The following is a 21,464-nucleotide window of genomic DNA, read 5'->3' on the forward strand; positions in this document are numbered from 1 at the left end:
GCACAAGAAAAGGTGGATTTGGGGTCTGGGGAGGGAGAGGGAGGCCGGGAGGGGCCGCGCAGGGGAGCAGAATTGGGCCAAAAGCGAGGGAAAGGCAAAAGCTGCCTGAAGCGAGGCCTGAGCAGTGCTGCGCTGCGGCCGCTAGAGGGCAGCCGCTGCCCGCACCGGGCCCCTGTTGCCTGCCCTTGCTGCCCATGCTGCCCGCCCTTGCTGCCCATGCCTGCCCGTGCTGCCTGCCCATGCTGCCCGCCCTTGCTGCCCATGCCTGCCCGTGCTGCCTGCCCATGCTGCCCGCCCTTGCTGCCCATGCCTGCCCGTGCTGCCTGCTCGTGCTGCCCGCCCTTGCTGCCCATGCCTGCCCGTGCTGCCTGCCCATGCTGCTGCCCTTGCTGCCCATGCCTGCCCGTGCTGCCTGCCCATGCTGCCCGCCCTTGCTGCCCATGCTGCCTGCCCATGCTGCCTGCCCTTGCTGCCTGTCCTACCCTCACTGCCCATCCTGTTTGTGTGCTGCCTGCCCATTGCTGCCTGTTCTACCCACACACTACCCGTGTTGCTTGCCCATGCTGCCCGTCCTACCCTCACTGCCCATCCTGCCCATTGCTGCCTGCCCATTGCTGCCTGTTCTACCCACATGCTGCCTGCCCTTGCTGCCCATCCTATCCTCACTGCCCATCCTGCCTGTGTGCTGCCTGCCCTTGCTGCCTGTTCTACCCTCACACTGCCCATGCTGCCTGCCCTGCCTGCCCTTGCTGCCCATCCTACCCTCACTGCCCGTCCTGCCTGTGTGCTGCCTGCCCATTAATGCCCATCCTACTTGCCCATGCTGCCTGTCCATACTGCCCATCCTGCCCACATACTGCCCGTCCTGCCCACACACTGCCCACCCTGCCTGCATGCTGCCCAACCTGTCCAACCTACCCACTGCCCTACCTGCCCACAGCCTGCCTGCATGATGCCCAACATGCCCTCACGCTGCCTGCATGCTGCCTACCCTGCCACAATGCTGCCTGCTGCCCACCCACTTCTCGCCCACTGGCCACCCAGCTGGGGCAGCAGTCCTGGCCCCCCGGGAGTGGTCCTGGGCCAGTGTGTGGTGCTCCGGACCCTCCCCAGCGTCAGCCGGCGGGGCACCTCCTGCCTCAGTTTCCCCATCGGCGTCACACCGGTCTCGGAGAGGGTGCCAGGAAGCCGCCTGCTGCACCACCAACACGGCGCCAAGGCCGAGGAGCAGCTCCTGCATCCTCCCCACCACCCAGGCTAGCACCCATCCTCCCTCCCACCGCCCGGCGCGGGCCGGGGGCGAGGCAGGCTGGCGCCGGGGAGAGCTTTTCCGGCTGAGCGGAGGCGGCCGGCTGCGTGCCAGCCCTCTCTCGCCCGGGGTGGGCACCTTGAGACCAGTAGGGAGAGACAGAAGGAGAGGATTTGGGTCTTTCTTACAGCAACTTGTAAGAGATTTTTCTCCTTTTTTTCCCGGGCAAAACATCTTTGCATTCAGGAGGCTCTGTCACAAGCCATCAGCCTCAGCCGCCGAGGAACAGATGGAGAGCTCCTTTCGGCGGGGAGGGCGCTGCCACCTCCCCTGGCTCCCCTCGGTCTGCTCGGGGAGAGGAGCCGTGCTCAGCCCGGCTTTAACCCTCACGGCCACCCAGCCCCTTGCCCCTGTCCTGCTCCCTCCTGGGGCTGCTGAGTGAGTTGTGCAGCTTAAAGCTGCTGCCCACCGCCGCCCACACAGGGCTGCCCTGTGTGCCAGCGGAGGTGCCCACCCCGTGCTGCTCAGTGCCAAGGACAGGGCTGGACCAAGCACGGATCCAGGCTGGGTGAGGAGTGGCTTCAGAGGAGCCTGGAGGAGAAGAACTTGGAGGTGTCAGTGACAAAGTCCCCAGGAGCCAGCACTGGTCCCTGGCAGCCCAGAGGCAGCTGAGTGCTGAGCTGCAGCCAGAGCAGGGAGAGCAGCAGCACAGGGAGGGGATTCTGCCCCTCTGCTCTGCTCTGCTCAGCCCCCACCTGCAGCACTGCCTCCAGCTCTGGGGCCCCCAGCACAGGAAGGACCTGGAGCTGCTGGAGAGGGGCCAGAGGAGGCCACCAAGGTGAGCAGAGGCTGCAGAACCTCCCCTGTGGGGCCAGGCTGGGAGAGCTGGGGCTGTGCAGCCTGGAGAAGAGAAGGCTCCAGGCAGACCTCAGAGCAGCCTCCCAGGACCTGAAGGGCTCCAGGAGAGCTGGGGAGGGACTTGGGACAAGGGCTGGGAGTGCCAGGCCCAGGACCAATGGCTTTGAGCTGGGAGAGAGGAGACTGAGAGTGGAGAGGAGGAAGAAATTCTCTGCAGTGAGGCTGGGGAGACTCTGGCACAGGCTGCCATGGGGGGCTGTGGCTGTCCCATCCCTGGAGGTGTTCAGGACCAGGCTGGGTGAGGCCTTGAGCAAGCTGTGCTGGTGGGAGGTGTCCCTGCCCATGGCAGGGGCTTGGAGCTGGAGGAACTTGAAGGTCCCTTCCAACCCAACCCATCCTAGGACTCTGGTGGTGGCCCTTGTGATGGTGGCCACATCACCACCCCACACTGGCAACTGCATCCTGCCTTCCCCACAGACCACAGCTCTTCAGAGCCCTGCACCAGCCAATGTGCCAAGGGTAAATCCTGCCCTGCTGCCAGCTGAGCAAGGCAGTGCCCAGTGCAGCTGGGGACACCTGGGCACTGGGTTGGGTGATGCATGGAGGGGTCAGCAGCTCCCAGCAGCGTATCTGTGGGTGGCAGAGATGCCGCCTGTGAGCCACTGGGACACTGTGGACAGCCCTCAGGACTCACCCCAGGGTCAGCAACTGGCTGTGAGCAGTGGTGTGGCCATGGAGGGGGCTGAGGTGACATCAGGCTGTGAGTGTGAGAAGGCTTTGGCAGCTCTGTAGTGACACTGAGGGTCTGCCAAGGACAGCAGCATCTGAGGCTCAGCAGCTTCAGAGCAGAGCAGTGGGCACCAGGGACTCTGTCACCTCCTGAGGCAGAGGTGGGGACAGGTAGTGAGAGTGGTGGGTCAGAAGGGAAGGATGGACAGAAGGGTGGACAGGAGGATGGACAGCAGGAGGAGGGGAGATGAAGGGCTGGTGCTGATGTGTGAGCAGCAGCGAGGCTGGAGCCTGCGTGTGACACAAGGCAGCAGGCACGCAGGGGGCATCCTCCTGGGTCCTGGCACAGCTGGAAGCTGTGGCTACAAAACCAAGTGATGGTGCAAGCCACCCTGGGGATGCCAGGTGGGCTGGTGGTGGGACAAGGCAAACTGGGCAGGCTGGCTGCCACCCTGCTGCTCCTGCTGCCCATCACACTGCTCCCCTGCGTGCCCTGCTCCTCCCTGGGCAGCCAGGATGTGGCTCAGGCAGAGGGCATTCAGCATCCCTTCAACCTGCTGAGCCTGGGAGAGCTCCCCAGGGCTGGAGGTGGAGATGTGGGTCCTGGCTGTGGGATGCAGGCTCTGGCTGCTCTCAGCCCCTGGCATGGGCAGCACGGGGGCAGCACGGGGAGGGGGCACGCCGGGCTGGAGCTCTCTCCGTGATTCACTCTGACTATAATGGGAGCTGCTGGTGAATATTTTATGGCTCCCAGAGGGCAGATAGAACATATTGTGCATTTTACGCCACAAATCTCCGCCTGGAGACAGAGCCAGGCTGGGGGGAGGAAAAAAAAGCAGGCAGGGAAAGAAGAGCAGCACCAGCGCCGTGCGGGCTGGAGGGGGGCAGAGCTGCAGTGCCAGGTCTGCGAGGGCACCGCTGCCCCCGCCCCTGCCGCCCTTCCCCTGGGCCGCCCCGAGCCCGGCGGCATCCTGGGCGGGTCGGGTCGGGTGGTTCGCGGCCGCAGAAGCGAAGCCGCTCCGGGGGCTCTGCGGTGGCTGCGGCTGCCCCGGGCCAGGCCCGGCTGCTCTGCGGCTCTGCGGCGTGGGCCAAGTGCTTCGCCCGGGGCTGGGGGCTGCGGGAGGGGCACCGCCGCTGCCTGCGCCGCCTCTGCCTGCCCCGCTCGTCAATAATGCAGTCCCTGCCCCGGACCCCCCGCCGGCGCTGCCCGCAATAATGGATCGGGAATGGGAGCAACCGCCCCGAGCGGGAGCCTCTGCACCCCCAAGCCGCCCCCGGCCCCCTCCTCATCCTGGCTGAGGCTGCCAGGAGCGACTGAGGAGCCTTCGCCCATTGCATTGCGGCAGCCGCTGCCCAACCCGCAGCCAGCAGGATGGCGTTTGGGGGTGGGGGTGTCTGCCCGGGGGGTAACCTCCCCCCATACCCACTCTGGGACTCCCAGAGGGAGCAGACTGCTGGGGCCGGGGCCCCTGGCTGGTCCCACGCAGCAGGGACACACGGCCTGGCTGTCACCAAGTGCCAGAGGGGGGCTCAGGCTGGGGTCCTGGCCCTGCTGCAGCACCGTGATTGCACGAGTCAGCTCCAGGTGCTGGGGTGCTGGTCCTGCCCCCCTCAAGTACCCACAGTGCCTGGCAGGCAGGGAGCCACTGGAGGCATCACCAGCAGCTGCCTGCTCCAACCTGGGCTGGAGCTGGGGTGAGGCAGCTGGGAGGAGGAAGAGGAGGAAGAGGTGCCTGCAGGTGCCACTGTGGGTGCTGAGAAGCCCCTCACCCTCCACCCCAGAGACCCCCCAGCTGTGCCTCCATCCCAGATACAAAGCCACCACCCAGCAGGGTGAGGACCTGATGCCTGGGAACCATTGGACCTTTAGATGGGGGAGAAACCCACCCTGAGGTCTAGGTCCAGCCTGAGCTCCCCAGTCTGCCCTGGGAGCAGCAGCCAACCTCCTGACATGGCAGAGGGTTGGGGGTGTAGGGGGGTGGGGCTGGGGTGTGTGTGGGTGACCCACACAACCAGCAGAGAGGGCCAGGCCGGGTCCCCACTGTATCATGTGCCCCCCCTCCTGCATCCCCAGCTCTGAAGGGTGACAGGAGCCCTCTGCCATCTCCCCCACCTCAAAATGGGGACACAGAAGAGCTCCAACTTCTTCTGGGGGGGTGGGAGGGAAGCTGCCATGGGGTCCTCACCTGGGGAGTCACAGTGGCACCTGGCTGAGTGGGTTCACAGCAAGGGGCTGAGCTGGCATCCCCTGTGCTGGGTGTCCCCAGGGACAAGGCTCAGGGGGTGGCACGGGCACTTGCCCCATCTGCACCGTGAGCATGGATGCATCATCATGGCCATGGAGAAGAAAGGATGGAAAGGAGAACCTCGACCCAAGAGGGCTCTCCACCTCCTGCCCATCCTCTGCGTGCAAAGGTGGCTGGGTGAGGGCTGGCAGTGGTGCGGGGCTGGCAGTGGTGCAGGGCTGGGGGGGTTGCAGGGCTGGGGGGGTTGCAGGGCTGGCAGTGGTGCAGGGCTGGCAGTGGCATGGGGCTGGCAGTGGTGCAGGGTTTGCAGTGGTGCAGGTCTGGCAGTGGCACAGGGCTGGCAGTGGTGCAGGGCTGGTGGTGAGGGGCTAGCAGTGGCACAGGGCTGTCGGTGCAGGGCTGGCAGTGGCATGGGGCTGGCAGTGGTGAGGGGCTGGCAGTGGTGCAGGGCTGGCAGTGGTGCGGGGCTAGCAGTGGCGCAGGGCTGGCAGTGGTGAGGGGCTGGCAGTGGTGCGGGGCTTGTGGTGGTGTGGGACTGGGGGTGGTGCAGGGCTGGCAGAGGTTCGGGGCTGGCAGTGGGGCTGGCGGTGGTGCTGGCAGAGGCGCGGGGCTGGCAGAGGTGCGGGGCTGGCAGCGGTGCAGGGCTGGCAGAGGTTCGGGGCTGGCAGTGGGGCTGGCGGTGGTGCTGGCAGAGGCGCGGGGCTGGCAGTGGGGCTGGCGGTGGTGCTGGCAGAGGCGCGGGGCTGGCAGAGGTGCGGGGCTGGCAGCGGTGCAGGGCTGGCAGAGGTTCGGGGCTGGCAGTGGGGCTGGCGGTGGTGCTGGCAGAGGCGCGGGGCTGGCAGAGGTGCGGGGCTGGCAGCGGTGCAGGGCTGGCAGAGGTTCGGGGCTGGCAGTGGGGCTGGCGGTGGTGCTGGCAGAGGCGCGGGGCTGGCAGTGGGGCTGGCGGTGGTGCTGGCAGAGGCGCGGGGCTGGCAGAGGTGCGGGGCTGGCAGCGGTGCAGGGCTGGCAGAGGTTCGGGGCTGGCAGTGGGGCTGGCGGTGGTGCTGGCAGAGGCGCGGGGCTGGCAGAGGTGCGGGGCTGGCAGCGGTGCAGGGCTGGCAGAGGTTCGGGGCTGGCAGTGGGGCTGGCGGTGGTGCTGGCAGAGGCGCGGGGCTGGCAGAGGTGCGGGGCTGGCAGCGGTGCAGGGCTGGCAGAGGTTCGGGGCTGGCAGTGGGGCTGGCGGTGGTGCTGGCAGAGGCGCGGGGCTGGCAGAGGTGCGGGGCTGGCAGCGGTGCAGGGCTGGCAGAGGTTCGGGGCTGGCAGTGGGGCTGGCGGTGGTGCTGGCAGCGGCGCGGGGCTGGGTGGCACAGCTGCGGCCGCAGCGGCCGGGCTGTCACGGGCTGGGCTATCGAATCTGAAAGCAATTAAAGCCATCATCAGCGCTCGCTCGGGGCTGGCTCCAGGCTGCAGGGAAGCTGCCACAACACATCATGTGCTCGGTGCTGCTGGCCCGAGGACCCTGCTCAGCCCCGCGCCGGCTCCCACCCGCGCCCCGGCGCGCCCCGGTGCCGGCCCCGCCAGCACCCACGCCGGGCAGGGCAGGGCAGGGCGAGAGGCCACCGAGAGGCACCAAGTGGCGGCCCCGGCGGGCAGCTGCTTGCTCTTGGCGCGTCTGGGGTGGAATTCCGCCGCTGAGCGGCCGGGCCACCAGCTTTGGTGACTGCCACAGGCTTGTTGTGACAAGGAGATGGCAGTGCCACGTGGCAGCCCCAGCAGGCAGCCACTCACTCTTGGTGCAGCTCGGATGGAATCCCTCTGCCCGGGGGCTTGGCCACCAGCTTTGGTCACTGCCACCGCTGCCACGTGCTTGTTGTGACAAGGAGATGGCAGCGCTGGGCAGCAGGACAGGACGGCCCAGGGGCACTGCCGTGGTGCTCATCCTCGTGGCACAGTGGGGCTGGACCGGGCACGGCTGGCAGCTGCCTGCCCCGGTGGCTTTTCCCAGCAAGGTGGCTGGAGCCCCTGACCCACTTTGTCCGGTGAGGTGACCATGGGGACAGCCCCAGCGGGTCACAGCCATCCGTGTGGTGACCGTGGGGACAGCCCCAGCGGGTCACAGCCATCCCTGCGGTGACCACGGGGACAGCCCCAGCGGGTCACAGCCATCTGTGTGGTGACCGTGGGGACAGCCCCAGCGGGTCATACCCAGCTGGGGAGCAAGAAGGAGCTGCTGCAAGCAGGGTGGGCGACTGCATGGGGCTGGGGGGATGCAGGACTGGGGGTGATGCAGGGCTGGCAGAGGTGCGGGACGGGGTGGTGCAGGGCTGGCAGTGGTGCGGGGCTGGCAGTAGTGCAGGGCTGGCGGTGGCGCAGGGCTGGCAGTGGTGCGGGGCTGGCAGTGGTGCGGGGCTGGCAGAGGTTCGGGGCTGGGGGTGGTGCGGGGCTGGCAGAGGTTCGGGGCTGGGGGTGGTGCGGGGCTGGCAGAGGTTCGGGGCTGGGGGTGGTGCAGGGCTGGCGGGGATGCAGGTCTGGCAGTGGTGCGGGGCTGGCAGTGGTGCGGGACTGGGGGTGGTGCAGGGCTGGCGGGGATGCAGGGCTGGCAGTGGTGCGGGGCTGGCAGTGGTGCGGGACTGGGGGTGGTTCAGGGCTGGCGGTGGCGCAGGGCTGGCAGTGGTGCGGGGCTGGGGGTGGTGCAGGGTGGCGGTGGTGCGGGGCTGGCAGTGGTGCGGGACTGGGGGTGGTGCAGGGCTGGCAGAGGTGCGGGGCTGGCAGTAGTGCAGGGCTGGCAGAGGTGCGGGGCTGGGGGTGGTGCAGGGTGGCGGTGGCGCAGGGCTGGCAGTGGTGCGGGGCTGGCAGAGGTTCGGGGCTAGGGGTGGTGCAGGGCTGGCGGGGATGCAGGGCTGGCAGTGGTGCGGGGCTGGGGGTGGTGCAGGGCTGGCGGGGATGCAGGGCTGGCAGTGGTGCGGGGCTGGCAGAGGTGCGGGGCTGGCAGTGGTGCGGGACTGGGGGTGGCGCAGGGCTGGCGGGGATGCAGGGCTGGCAGTGGTGCGGGGCTGGCAAAGGTTCGGGGCTGGGGGTGGTGCAGGGCTGGCGGTAGCACAGGGCTGGCAGTGGTGCGGGGCTGGCAGTGGTGCGGGACTGGGGGTGGCGCAGGGCTGGCGGGAATGCAGGGCTGGCAGTGGTGCGGGGCTGGCAGAGGTGCGGGACTGGGGGTGGTGCGGGACTGGGGGTGGCGCAGGGCTGGCGGGGATGCAGGGCTGGCAGTGGTGCGGGGCTGGCAGAGGTGCGGGGCTGGGGGTGGTGCAGGGCTGGCAGTGGTGCGGGGCTGGCAGAGGTGCGGGACTGGGGGTGGCGCAGGGCTGGCGGGGATGCAGGGCTGGCAGTGGTGCGGGGCTGGGGGTGGCGCAGGGCTGGCGGGGATGCAGGGCTGGCAGTGGTGCGGGGCTGGGGGTGGCGCAGGGCTGGCGGGGATGCAGGGCTGGCAGTGGTGCGGGGCTGGCAGTGGTGCGGGGCTGGCAGTGGCGCAGGGCTGGCGGTGGTGCAGGGCTGGCGGTGGCGCAGGGCTGGCAGAGGCGCGGAGGACCCATCCCCGGCATGAGGAGGGAACTCTCACCGAGCCCCTTCCACCCCAGCGTTCCCGCTGAGGGGTCGCAGCGTTGGGACCTGCCGTGCCCCCAGCCCCCTTAAACCGTTTCGGCGGGGCCGCAGCCGCCTGCCCACCGTCCCCCCCCACCCCCCCGGGCTGAGGGCCGGCTCCGGGAGCTGGGGGGGCGGCCGCGGGAGGGGGAGGCAGGGCGGCGCTGCCGGCGGGGCGGGGGTGCCCCCTCCTCGGGCCGCGCACAGTTAAGCAGAAGTTTGCTGGTACGGAAGCTGCACATTGTCTTGAGGCACATTTTCTGTTTTTTCACTTGTGAAATATTTCTGTCAGAACCACTTAATGTACAAATTAGCAGCGGTGGTCTCTCTTACGTCTTCTGACTCACTAATTTGACAGGGGGTGTTGGGCTGGCGGAGCTCGCTCCTGACAGGCAAACGGGAGGTCAGGCGCCCCCAGGGGGAGGAGGCACCGAGCCGCTGCTTCCCGGGGGGGGAGGTCTTCTGCCCAGCCCACCCCAGCGCTGCCGGCAGCTCAGCCCCGGCTGAAGGATTTAAGCTCGGCATTGGGTGGGTGGTTGGTTGGTTTGGTTTTCCCCTCCAAACCGGGTTTGTATTTTCCCTCCTGTGCTCAGTAAGGAAAGGGGAAGGGACCCCCAGTGATAGGGGGGTGACACTTTTGAGGGTCTTGCAGGCAAACCTGAGCTGCTGTCAGGGGGGAGCCAGCATGGGAAGGGGACCTGGGCATGGAAAAAACCTCCCTCAAGCCAGGTCACCTCTGGGACTCCAGCTCTGCATTCTCCAGCCCCCATTCTCCTCCTGCCGTTAGAGGGATGCTCTAATGATGCTCACAGTGTCCCTCCTCCCCGTTATTGATGAGCCAGGGGGCTGCACTGACCCTTTCTTCTGCTTAATGGTTCATCGTTGGGGGGGGCACACAAGCCCTGCCTGGGGGGCTGGAGGCACTGCTGGGCATCGTGGCAGGGGAGGGAAACATCCAGAACCAGCCATGCCTGGCAGACAGGGCCCCAGTGTTAAGCAATGCTCAGGACCGTGCCGTGCAGCCTGTCCCCAGGCAAGAGGCTCAGCGACAGATGGACCTTGTGCTGTGCCTGGGAGGTCAGCAGCTCTGTGAGCTGTGGAGGGTTGTGTGCTAAACCCCACCAGCCTCTGCTCCTGCCACCCTCCTCTGACATGCAGGGACCCACGGGGGCTGCAGGGAGCTGGCCCAGGAGAGGGCTGGAGAAGCGTGGCCCTCTCCTGACAATCCTGCTGGGGGAGGAGAAGGAGCTTGGTGGTTGCTCTCTGCAGCCATGGTCTCCTGCCTGGAGATGGCTGCCAGGATCTGGAAATGAAGCCAGGAAGGTGATCACCACTGCAGGAGAGGTAGCTCCAGATCACACTCATGCAGCCCCAAGTCCTCCTCAGTTCCTCTCCCCCCACTGCTGTCTGCTGGGGGCTTTGTTTGGGGCTGAACTCTCCCTGCTCGTTGAGTTTACTCTTAAAGACATAAACCCTCTCCCAGATGCTGGTGGTGCATCCCATGGCCTGCACCCACTCATGTGTGGCAGACCCCTGCAAAATCCTCCCTTTTTGGGTCAGGCAGGATGGTTTGGTGGCCACATCTGCTATGTCATACCAGGGCAGCACCCCAAAGAGGTTCTGAGCTGCTGCATCTTGCTGGAGTCAGAGTGGTCCTCACCCACCCCGAGATCCAGCTCCATTTCCAGACATTCTCTTCCCAAGCTGGAGCCCTGAGAAGCTTCCACAGAATCATGGCCTGGCTGGGTTGGAAAGGACCTTCCAAGCTCACCCAGTCCAACCCCCTGCAGCCAGCAGGGACAGCGGCAGCCACAGCAGGTTGCTCCCAGCCCCAACCAACCTGCCCTGCACTGCTGCCAGCCATGGGGCAGCTCCCAGCTCTCTGGGCAGCCTGGCACAGGCTCTCCCCACCCTCAGCACCAAACATTTCTCCCTTCTCTCCACTCTCAAGCTCCCTCTTTCAGACCATCAGTCCTGGCACAAGAGGACTATGTCGTGACAAAAGCTGTGATCAATAGCCCTGGTGTAGATCACACCCACAGCTGGCTCAGTTCAGCCTCTTCAGCAGCCCCTGGCAGCAGCAGGGAGTCTGGAAAGGAGCTGGGAATTCCTGGGTCCCCTTTCTAAAGGAAAGATGGAAGCTTGCTCTTCAGAGATGAATCTGTGCCCAGCTGGCAGACACAAGCAGTCTCTGGCCATGCTGCTGAGGATGCCCAGGTGGCAGCACACCCAGCCCCACACCAGGAGCTGCTGCAGCATCAGGCTCCTCTTTCTCCTGCCATGGCCAGCTTCACCTTGAGGCTGCCCACACCAGACTGCACACCACCACTCAGCACCTTCCTGGAGATGATGGACTCATTGAGCTTGGAACAGCCCTTACCCAGCCCTTGGCTGTGAGAGGGCAGCTTTGGCACCTGCCTTTCCTCCAGGGCTGAGGAGCTCCCACCCTCCACCACTGCTCCAAGCCCTTCCCTCACTGCTGCACCAGGCAGCAGCACTCACCCCCACCCCCAGTCACCCCTCTGCTCCCCCAGGCAGGAAGCAGCTCCACCAAGAGCCTCCTCCAGGCATGAAAAGGGGCAGTTAAAGCCTCCTGCAGATGGGGCCACCATGCAGATGGTTGGAAGAGACCTTTCAGATCATCAAGGACAAGCCTTACCCCAGCACTGCCAGGGCACCACTGAGCCATGGCCCTCAGCACCACAGCTACACAGTGCTGGAACCCCTCTGGGGACTGCACCACTGCCCTGGGGAGCTTGGGTCAGGCCTGGACAGCCCTGGCACAGTTTCAGGCCATTGCCTCTCCTTCTAGCCCCTGAGCCTAGGGAGCAGAGCCCAAGCCCCAGCTGGCTGCAGCCTCCTCTCAGGGAGCTGCAGAGAGCAAGGAGGTCTCCCTCAGCCTCCTCTTCTCCAGGCTCAACCCCCCCCAGCTCCCTCAGCTGCTCCTCCCCAGCCCTCTTCTCCAGACCCTTCCCCAGCTCTCTTGCCCTTCTCTGGCCCTGCTCCAGCTCCTCATTGTTCTTCCTGGAGTGAGTGGCTCAGAACTGACCCCAGGATCCGAGGTGTGGCCCGACCAGGACAGAGGCAAATCCTCCACCACACCACCCCGAGCACAGTCCAGCCCCCCACTCCCCTTTCCCCACCATGTAGCACCACGGCCAGGACCAGGGCTGGTTTGCAGGGCTCCAGATGGCACTGCTGGGGCTGCAGGAGGCGCCAGTGCCGAGCACCAGCCTGGCAGTGCCTGGGAGGGAGCCGCGGCTGCAGAGGCTGCCGGGGCGCAGCCGCTGAGGCAGCACAAATCGACTGTGACAGCCCCAGAAAGGCTGAGCCCGGGGCTGCGGAAAAGTACAAGAGAGTTTCCTTTTCCTTACCATATGCTGCCCTTCAGCTGGGGGCACAGGGTAATTACTGCATCCACCACGCTGCCCTGCCTGCCACACAGCCTGCCCAGCAGCCAGGGCTGCGGGCACGGCTGGCACCGCTCCGGCTGGGGCGGCTGCGCCCCTGCTTTGCTCCTTCCCAGCAGCAGCCTGGAGGTAGCAGAGGTGGGGAGCAAGCTGCAGAGCCCCCTTCCTGGCACTGGTGCTGGTGCCACTTCTCCACCAGTCACAGCCCAGCTGCACATGAATGTCTGCAGCCCTGGGTCCAGTCCTGGGCTCCCCAGCTCAGGAGGGACAGAGAACTGCTGGAGAGAGTCCAGGGCAGGCTGCAGAGCTGCTGAGGGGCCTGGAGCAGCTCTGGGAGCAGCAAAGGCTGAGAGCCCTGGGGCTGAGAGCCTGCAGAAGAGCAGCCCCAGAGGGCAGCTGAGCAATGCTCAGCAAGAGCTAAAGGAGCTGTGGGGGGCAAGAGGCTGGGGCCAGGCTCTGCTGAGTGCTGCCCAGGGCCAGCACAAGGGGCAAGGGACAGCAAGTGTCAGGCAGGAGGTTGGAGCTGAGCAGGAGGAGAAAGTTGTTTGGGGTGAGGCTGCTGGAGGCCTGGAGCAGGCTGCCCAGAGAGGTTGTGGAGTGTCCTGGGGTGGAGAGCTTCCAACCCCCCCTAGGCATTGTGCTGCTGGGCAGGGTGCTGGGGGTGCCCTGCTGGAGCAGGGCTTGGGCTGGGGGAGCTCCAGAGCCCCCTTCCAGCCTCACCTTGCTTGGACAGAATGGGTTGGGTTGGAAGTGACCTTCATGATCCAGTTCCAGGCACCTGCCATGGGCAGGGACCCCTCCCACCAGCACAGCTTGCTCAGGGCCTCATCCAGCCTGGCCCTCAACCCCTCCAGGCAGGAGGCAGCCACAGCCTCCCTGGGCAGCCTGTGCCAGAGTCTCCCCAGCCTCACTGCAAAGAATTTCTTCCTCCTCTCCACTCTCAGTCTCCTCTCTCCCAGCTCAAAGCCATTGTCCCTGGGCCTGGCACTCCCAGCCCTTGTCCCAAGTCCCTCCCCAGCTCTCCTGGAGCCCTTCAGGTACTGGGAAGCTGCTCTGAGGTCTCCCTGGAGCCTTCTTTCCTGCCAGAACATCACAGCAGCATGGTCCAGCCTCAGGCTGTGTTTCCCATCACCACAGCAGCTCCTTCTGTGGCTGCTTTGGTGCAAGCAGAGCCAGCAGCTCCCTGCCAGTCTTCAACCCACCCATCCTGCTTTTGGATAACAACATGTGCTCAAGCCTCTGCCCCTGCCTCAGCTTCCCCATCACATCAGCTCACTTTCTATGGCCTCATCAGCACCCCTCAGGGGCAGGGGAGTGGGAAGCAGGGGGGAGATGCAACAGCTGGAAAAAACAACCCAGCCTCTCTCAGCATGCCCAGGAACATAGACTCAGAGAATCCTTAAGGCTGGAGGAGACCTCTAAGGTCTTTGAGTCCAACCATCAACCCAACACCACCGTGGCCATCTAACCATGTCCCCAAGTGCCATGGCCACAGGGTTCTTGAATGCCTCCAGGGAGCTGTTCAGCCCTTGGAGACTGCTATGGAGTGAGGAATGGATCTGGGTCCTCACTGAGCTGTCCTTGCCCAGCCTTGCCCTGAGGACTCAGCTTTGCAGGGCACACACAGAGTGAAACAGGGTTAAGGAGATGTGAGCTGCCACAGGCTTGGCACCACCTCGAGGCCTTGTTTGGAAGCTGAACTTTCCCACATCACAAGCAGGGATTCACAGAATCCCAGCCTGGTCTGGGCCCTTCCAGCCTGGCCTTCAACACCTCCAGGCAGGAGGCAGCCTCCCTGGGCAGCCTGTGCCAGGGAGACCCCCACCCTCACTGGGAAGAATTTCTTCTTCCCTTCCCCTTCTACATTTCAACAGGGGAAAAAAGCCCTCAGCCCTAACCCCCACCCCTGAGGAGCCCTGGTGCCCAGCAGTGCCCTGTGGCTCCTGTGCCACCCTGGCTCTGCACCACCTCGAGGGCTTGTTTGGAAGATGCCCTTCCCCACACACTCAGCAGGGATCTCTCCCTTCTGTTTCAAAGGGGAAGAAGCCCTCAGCCCTAACCCTGAGGAGCCCTGGTGCCCAGCAGTGCCCTGTGGCTCCTGTGCCACCCTGGCTCTGCACCACGTCTTGGGATTGTTTGGCATATGCCCTTCCCCACACTGGGCATGGCTCTCGCTTTCCCTTCCACATTTCAAAAGGGAAAAACCCCTCAGCCCTAAACCCTGTGCCTGAGGGGTCCCAGTGCCCTGTAGTGCCCGGCGGTGCCCGGCGGTGCCCGGCGGTGCCCCGGGCGGCTGCCTCTCTGCCCAGTCCTGCTGCGCAGGGCCCTACCGGAGGGGGCGATGCGCTGCGGCAGGCTCCCCGCACGCAACGCTGCCGCTCGGGGCAGGGACCAGCCTGGCACCCCCGCTGCCAGCCGGGCAGCACCGCTCTAGGGGGGGCAGCCGCTGGGGTGGCCTGGGGGGCTCAGAACCGAGGCAGGGGGTAGGCAAGGAGGGGAATCCTTCGCCATCAGCCCAGGCAGCCCTGACGTCAGCGGGAGGAGGGCTGGCACGGGTGAGGGCACGGGTGAGGGCACGGGAAGCGGCGCGGTTGGCCGCGGAGCCGGCTCCCCACGCCCCCCCCCAGCTGCCTGTCCTATTTTGAAGGGCTCACCGTGCCGGCGCTAATGGAAGCGACAGCCGTGCAGGGCTGCTCCGTGGGGCCACCACCCGCGACGCTGACGGCTGGTGCTCGCCGTTAACTCTTTGAGAGTCCAGCCAGAGGCCACGGCTGGGCTGGCAGCGCCGCCGAGCTCGGCTCTGCCGGGACCCGGGGCGCGCAGCGCCCTGCCCGCGGCTGGCACGGCCGGAGCCAGGCCAGGGGGTCGGGCTCTTCTCCCAAGGAAGAAGGGATTAGGACAAGAGGGAAGAGCCTTGACGGCCTTCTGGGGGAAGAGATTGTTCCTCTTGGCCAAGCTGAAGCTCCCCTGGTGCAGCCTGAGGACATTGCCTCTCATCCTGGCACTTGTTCCTGGGATGAAGACCCCAACCCCCAGCTGGCTCCAACCTCCTTTCAGGGGAGGCCTCCCCTCAAGCCTCCTTTCCTCCACACTTTGCACCCCCAGATATTGTGCACCAGGGGAGGTTCAGGTTGGCCATCAGGAACTATTCCTTCCCCAAAAGGGCTGTCCAGGCCTGGCCCAGGCTGCCCAGGGCAGTGGTGCAGTCTCCATCCCTGCAGGGGTTTCAGAGCTGTGTGGCTGTGGTGCTGAGGGCCGTGGCTCAGTGGTGCCCTGGCAGTGCTGGGGTAAGGCTTGTCCTTGATGATCTGAAAGGTCTCTTCCAGCTAAAACATCTCTCTGGTGACCACATAGAGATAGGAGGCTTTAACTGCCCCTTTTCATGCCTGGGGGAGGCTCTTGGTGGAGCTGCTTCCTGCTGAGGTGCCTAGGGGAGCAGAGAGGTGGCTGGGGGTGGGGGTGAGTGCTGCTGCCTGGTGCAGCAGTGAGGGAAGGGCTTGGAGCAGTGGTGGAGGGTGGGAGCTCCCCAGCCCTGGAGGAAAGGCAGGTGCCAAAGCTGCCCTCTCACAGCCAAGGGCTGGGTAAGGAGAAGGAGCAAACTCCCCTGGTAACCTCTGTGGTCATTTGGGATGAAGAGTTCCCCACGAGGGCTTTGCAGCCAGCTGCCACCAGCTGTTGAAGAGCTAAAAGCATCTGAGAGTCCCTCCTGTAACGTTCCTGGGGTTCATCTCCCTCCTGTGCCTCACCACTGGTGTCATGGGAGCTAAGGTCACTTCCATGCCAGCAGAGCTGCCCATGGGAGCTCAGTGAGACCTCAGGGGGCCTCCTAGTGCTGGACCCACTTGGTCGTGGACTTGTTGCAGGGCTGAGGGGGTGCTGGTGGTGGACACCCTGCAGTGCACAGCCTGCAGAGGACACTCACATTAGCATGAAAACATCTCCCTGGGGCTGCACCTCAGCAACCAGGGATTGTGGTCATGAGGAAAGCAGCTGAGAGGTTGGCACATCGGCCTGGCACCACACAGGCTGCCAGTGAAGGAGGGGCAGGAGAGCTGTACTGGGTCCAGAGCCACCAGGCAGCAGTTCCAGCAGTTCCTCTGGAGGTGCAGCACTGGCATTGACAGCCCAGGGAGAACACAGCCTGACTCTGCACCAGCATCTCCCCAAGCTTTGAGGGAGCTGGCATTCACCTGAGGGCTTCCTGGCTCTGCCACGGGTTGTGCAGGAGCAAGGCTCTGAAGGGCAGCAGAGCAGTTGCAGGTCATGCTCCTTGTGTTCACCCAGGAGGAGAACACCTCACCACCAGCCTCTGGTGAGGATGTGAGGGGTTTTGGCAGGCTCCCCTGCCCCTTCCAGAGCTGACTGCTCCTCTCCAAAGCCCTCCTCTAATTGGATGCATTTAAAGATGCCTCCTGAGCTGCCTTTGTCTGCTTGCAGCAGGACACAGGGCCCTAAAACCACACCAGCTAATTAAAGCCCTGGAAGCCCAAGGACTCTTCTGTGCCTTGTTTGTTATCTGAGAGCCCCAGGCAACGCTGAGGCCAGTAGGACCCTGACAGGCAGCTGGGGAAACCTGGTAATGACAGGGCCACCAAACCAGTCAGGGAGAAAGAGGAGGAAGAGTGGAGGTATCAGCAGTGACAACAACAACCACCAGCCAGGCTAATGGTGCCCAGGCGCCTGCTGTGCCTGCCAGAGGTGGGAGCAGTCAACCAGAGAGCTCCCTCCCTGCTCCTCACCTTTCCCCAGGCACCTCCAGGCTGAAGGGGATGGAGGGTGGGGGTGGCAGTGGGGAGGGCTGCATGGAGGTCAAGGGATGAGTCTCTTCTCAGGCTGGTTCCATGCTGGCTGGGTCATGGCATCTCCCTGCTTCGGCTGGAGCAGCGCTCCGCTCACCAGCTGCCTGGGTGCTCACAGGACCACAGTCACAGAGTGGTTTGGGTTGGAGAAGCCCTCCCAGAGCCTCCAGTCCAACCAGCAACCTAACCCCACCATGGGCACCAAACCATGGCCCCAGGTGCCATGGCCACAGCTTTCTGCAACACCTTCTGGGATGGGGACCCCACCACCTCCCTGGGCAGCCTCTGCCAGGCCCTGACCACTCTTGCAGCACAGAAATTGTTCCTCCTCTCCAACCTAACCCTCCCCTGGCACAGTTTCAGGCCATTGCCTCTCCTTCCAGCACCTGAGCCTAGGGAGCAGAGCCCAAACCCCATCTCACTCCAACCTCCAAGATGCAGCAGGCCCAGCTGCTGGGTGAGGAGTTCACAATGACTTCCCCAAGTGAGTCAGACAAGGGCCAGAGTCAGGACCCTGGGTTTCAGGGAGGCAAACATCCAGCTCTTCAGGGAGTCAGTCAGCAGGGCCCCCTAGGAAGCCATCCTCAGGGACAGGGGAGCAGAGCTGGCAGATCTTTGAGGAGCTTGCACATACCCAAATCTACAGGACCTGGTGAGATGCATGCCAGAGTCCTGAGGCTGGAGTTGCCAAGCCCCTCTCCACGAGATCTGGCAGCTGGGTGAAGGCTCTGGAGCCTGGAAGAAGGGAAACATCCCTCCCATGGGCAAAAAGGGTAGAAGGGAGGACCCTGGGCACTACCAACCTGGCAGCCTCACCTCTGTGCCTGGGAAGATCCTGGAACAGATCCTCCTGGAGGCTCTGCTAAAGCACATGGAGGACAGGGAGGAGATTGGAGGCAGCCAGCCTGGCTTCACCAAGGGCAGGTGCTGCCTGACCAACCTAGTGGCTGTCTAGAATGGAGGGACTGCATCAGTGGACAAGAGAAGGGCAATGGATGCCATCCCTCTGGAGTTCTGCAAGGCCTTGGACATGGTGCCCAACAACATCTTTCCCTCTGTGTTGGAGAGCTATGGATTCAAGTCTCCTCTGGAGACTTTCAAGACCCATCTGGATGTGTTCCTGTGTGACCTGTGCTGGATTCTATACTCCTGCTCTGGCAGGGGGCTTGGACTGGATGACCTTTGGAGGTCCCTTCAAACCCCTAAGATCCTGTGGTCCTCTGATCTTTCTCTCTAGGTTGGGGAGATATGGATTCAAGGGGTGCACTGCTCAGTAGATAAAGAACCCCAGGCAGTGCTACAGGCTGGGGTCAGAGTGGCTGAGAGCAGCCAGGCAGAGAGGGACCTGGGGGTACTGGTTGACAGCTGGCTGAACATGAGCCAGCAGTGTGCCCAGGGGGCCAAGAAGGCCAAGGGCATCCTGGCCTGCGGCAGGGAGAGTGTGGCCAGCAGGAGCAGGGAAGTCCTTGTGCCCTGTGCTCAGCACTGCTCAGGCCACCCCTTGAGTCCTGTGTCCAGCTCTGGGCTCCTCAGCTCAAGAAGGACATTGAGAGACTTGAAGGTGTCCAGAGAAGGGCAACAAAGCTGGGGAGGGGTCTGGGGCACAGCCCTGGGAGGAGAGGCTGAGGGAGCTGGGGTTGCTTAGCCTGCAGAAGAGGAGGCTCAGGGGAGACCTTCTTGCTCTCTGCAACTCCCTGCAGGGAGGTTGGAGCCAGGTGGGGGTTGGGCTCTGCTCCCAGGCAGCCAGCAGCAGAACAAGAGGACACAGTCTCAAGCTGTGCCAGGGGAGGTTTAGGCTGGAGGTGAGGAGGAAGTTCTACACAGAGAGAGTGATTGCCCATTGGAATGGGCTGCCTGGGGAGGTGGTGGAGTCCCCATCCCTGGAGGTGTTCAGGAGGAGACTTGATGGGGTGCTTGGTGCCATGGGTTAGTTGATTAGGTGGTGGATGATAGGTTGGACTTGGTGATCTCTGAGGTCTCTTCCAACCTGGTCTATTCTATTCCATTCCATTCCATTCCATTCCATTCCATTCCATTCCATTCCATTCCATTCCATTCCATTCTATGGTGAGTGGCTCAGTGTCCAGATGGATGTGGGTGACAAGTGGTGTCCTGCAGGGGTCCAGGCTGGGCCCAGTGCTGTGCAGTATCTTCATCAGTGGTGCAGACAGAGGGATCAAGGCACTCTCAGCAAGTCTGCAGTTGACACCAAGCTGAGTGGTGTGGTTGGTATGCCAGAGGAATGGGATGGCATCCAGAGGGACCTGGGCATGCTGGAGAAGTGGGGTCATAGAATCATAGAACCATGGAATTGTTAGGGCTGGAAGGGAGCTCAAGGCTCAGCCAGTTCCAACCCCCTGCCATGGCCAGGGACACCTCACACTGCAGCAGGTTGCTCACAGCCACCTCCAGCCTGGCTGCAAACACCTCCAGGCAGGAGGCAGCCACAGCCTCCCTGGGCAGCCTGTGCCAGGCTCTCACCACCCTCCTGGCCAACAACTTCTTCCTCACAGCCAATCTCAGTCTCCCCACTTCTAGTTCTGCTCCATCCCCCTCAGTCCTATCCCTCCCTGACACCCTCCAAAGTCCCTCCCCAGCTTTCTTGGAGCCCCCTGCAGATCCTGGAAGGCCACAATGAGGTCTCCTGGGAGCCTTCTCCTCTCCAGCCTGCACAACCCCAACTCCCTCAGGCTGTGCTCACAGCAGAGCAGCTCCAGCCCTCTGCTCCTCCTCCTGGCCCTGCTCTGGACACCTTCCAGCCCCTCCAGAGCCTTCCTGGCACAGAGGCTCCAGCACTGGCCACAGAGCTCCAGCTGTGGGCTCATCAGAGTGGAGCAGAGGGGCAGAATCCCCTCCCTGGCCCTGCTGGTGAGCTCCCAGAGAGGTTGTGGAGTCTCCTTCTCTGCAGACTTTCAAGCCCCACCTGGCTGTGTCCCTGTGTGACCTGCCCTGGGTGACCCTGCTCTGGCAGGGGGGGAGTTGGACTCAATGGTCTTCAGAGGTCCCTTCCAAACCTTACCAGTTTGTGACTCTATGATTCTATCATTCCAGCTTCAGCAAGGCCAAATGCAGTCCTTGGTATCAGTGCAGGATGGGGGTGAGGAGGTTGAGAGCAGCCCTGCAGGGAAGGGCTTGGGGGTGCTGGGGGAGGGAGGAGCTGGGCAGGAGCCAGCAATGGGCACTGGCAGCACAGAGGGCCAAGGGCAGCCTCAGGGCTGCCCTCGGCCCTCTGTGCTGCCAGTGCCCATTGCCAGAGCTGGAGAGAGGGGATCCTGCCCCTCTGCTCTGCAGGGCTGTGTCCACATATGGGACCCTCAACACAAGAGAGCCCTGGAGCTGCTGGAGAGGGTCCAGAGGAGGCCACCAAGATGATCAGAGGGTTGGAGAACCTCCCCTGTGGGGCCAGGCTGGGAGAGCTGGGACTGTGCAGCCTGGAGAAGAGAAGGCTGCAGGCAGACCTCAGAGTACCTGAAGGGAGCTCCAGGAGAGCTGGAGGGAAGGACTGTTCAGAAGGGGCTGTGCTTGGACAAGATGAGTTATGAGGCTCCCTTCCATCCCAGTGCATTCTGTGCCTCTGTGGTCTGCAGGGGCCCTGCTGGGCCATGAAGCCCACCCAGCTGTTATCATTTCTTTGACTCCCTTTTGGCTGCTAATCCTGCCTTTTGGTGGTGGTGGTGGTGATGGTTTTTCCCCTCCTACCAAGAAGCAGTGGAGGTGCTGAGGAGAAGCTGCAGCAGGGTGGTTGCCTCAGCTCTGTGTGCACCCCTGGAGATGCTCTGAGGAGCCTGCAGCCCTTCCCAGGGCCCATGCTACATTTCTGCCTTTCCCCTTCCAGTTGCTTCTGATTCTCTGAGCATCCAAAGCCTGGGGTTTCACATCATATGACAGAGCCAAAATACCCTTTGGGCAGGGGTCTGGGAACTCACACCAAGAGCAGTTGACTCATTTCCTGCTGCCCCCAGACAGCTTGGAGGCCTGGGGGTTGTGTGCTGGGGATGGGCTGTGGAGCTTTTCTCTTCTGGGGCAATTAGTTTCAATCCAGCTTTGCTAATGACTGAAGGTTCCTGCTTGCCTGGAGGCACTTCAGTGGCCTGCAGGAAAAGGGACAAGGTCTCTGTGTCACTCAGGTCTCTGGATCATCAAACCCAGCTCCAGCAGCTGGGCAGCCGTGGCCAGCTCGAGGCTTTCACCCTTGAAACCAGGGGGAAAGGTTCACAGAACCCCAGAGGTTGGAAGGGACCTGCAGAGCTCATCCAGTCCAACCCCCCTGCCAAAAGCAGGGTGACCCAGGGGAGGCCACACAGGAATGCATCCAGGAGGTTTTGGGAAGCCTCCAGAGAAGATTCGTGGTGAAGGTGGAGCAGGGAGTGATGAGCATGAGGAAGATGCAGCAGGAGGAAGATGCAGCACGAGAAAGATGCAGCAGGAGGAAGATGCAGCAGGAGAACGATGCAGCACGAGGGAGATGCAGCACGAGGGAGATGTAGCACGAGGGAGATGCAGCAGGAGGAAGATGCAGCAGGAGGAAGATGCAGCAGGAGAAAGATGCAGCAGGAGA

The sequence above is a fragment of the Dryobates pubescens genome, chromosome 4, assembly GCF_014839835.1.
Source record: "Dryobates pubescens isolate bDryPub1 chromosome 4, bDryPub1.pri, whole genome shotgun sequence".
NCBI classification, from domain to species: Eukaryota; Metazoa; Chordata; class Aves; order Piciformes; family Picidae; genus Dryobates; species Dryobates pubescens.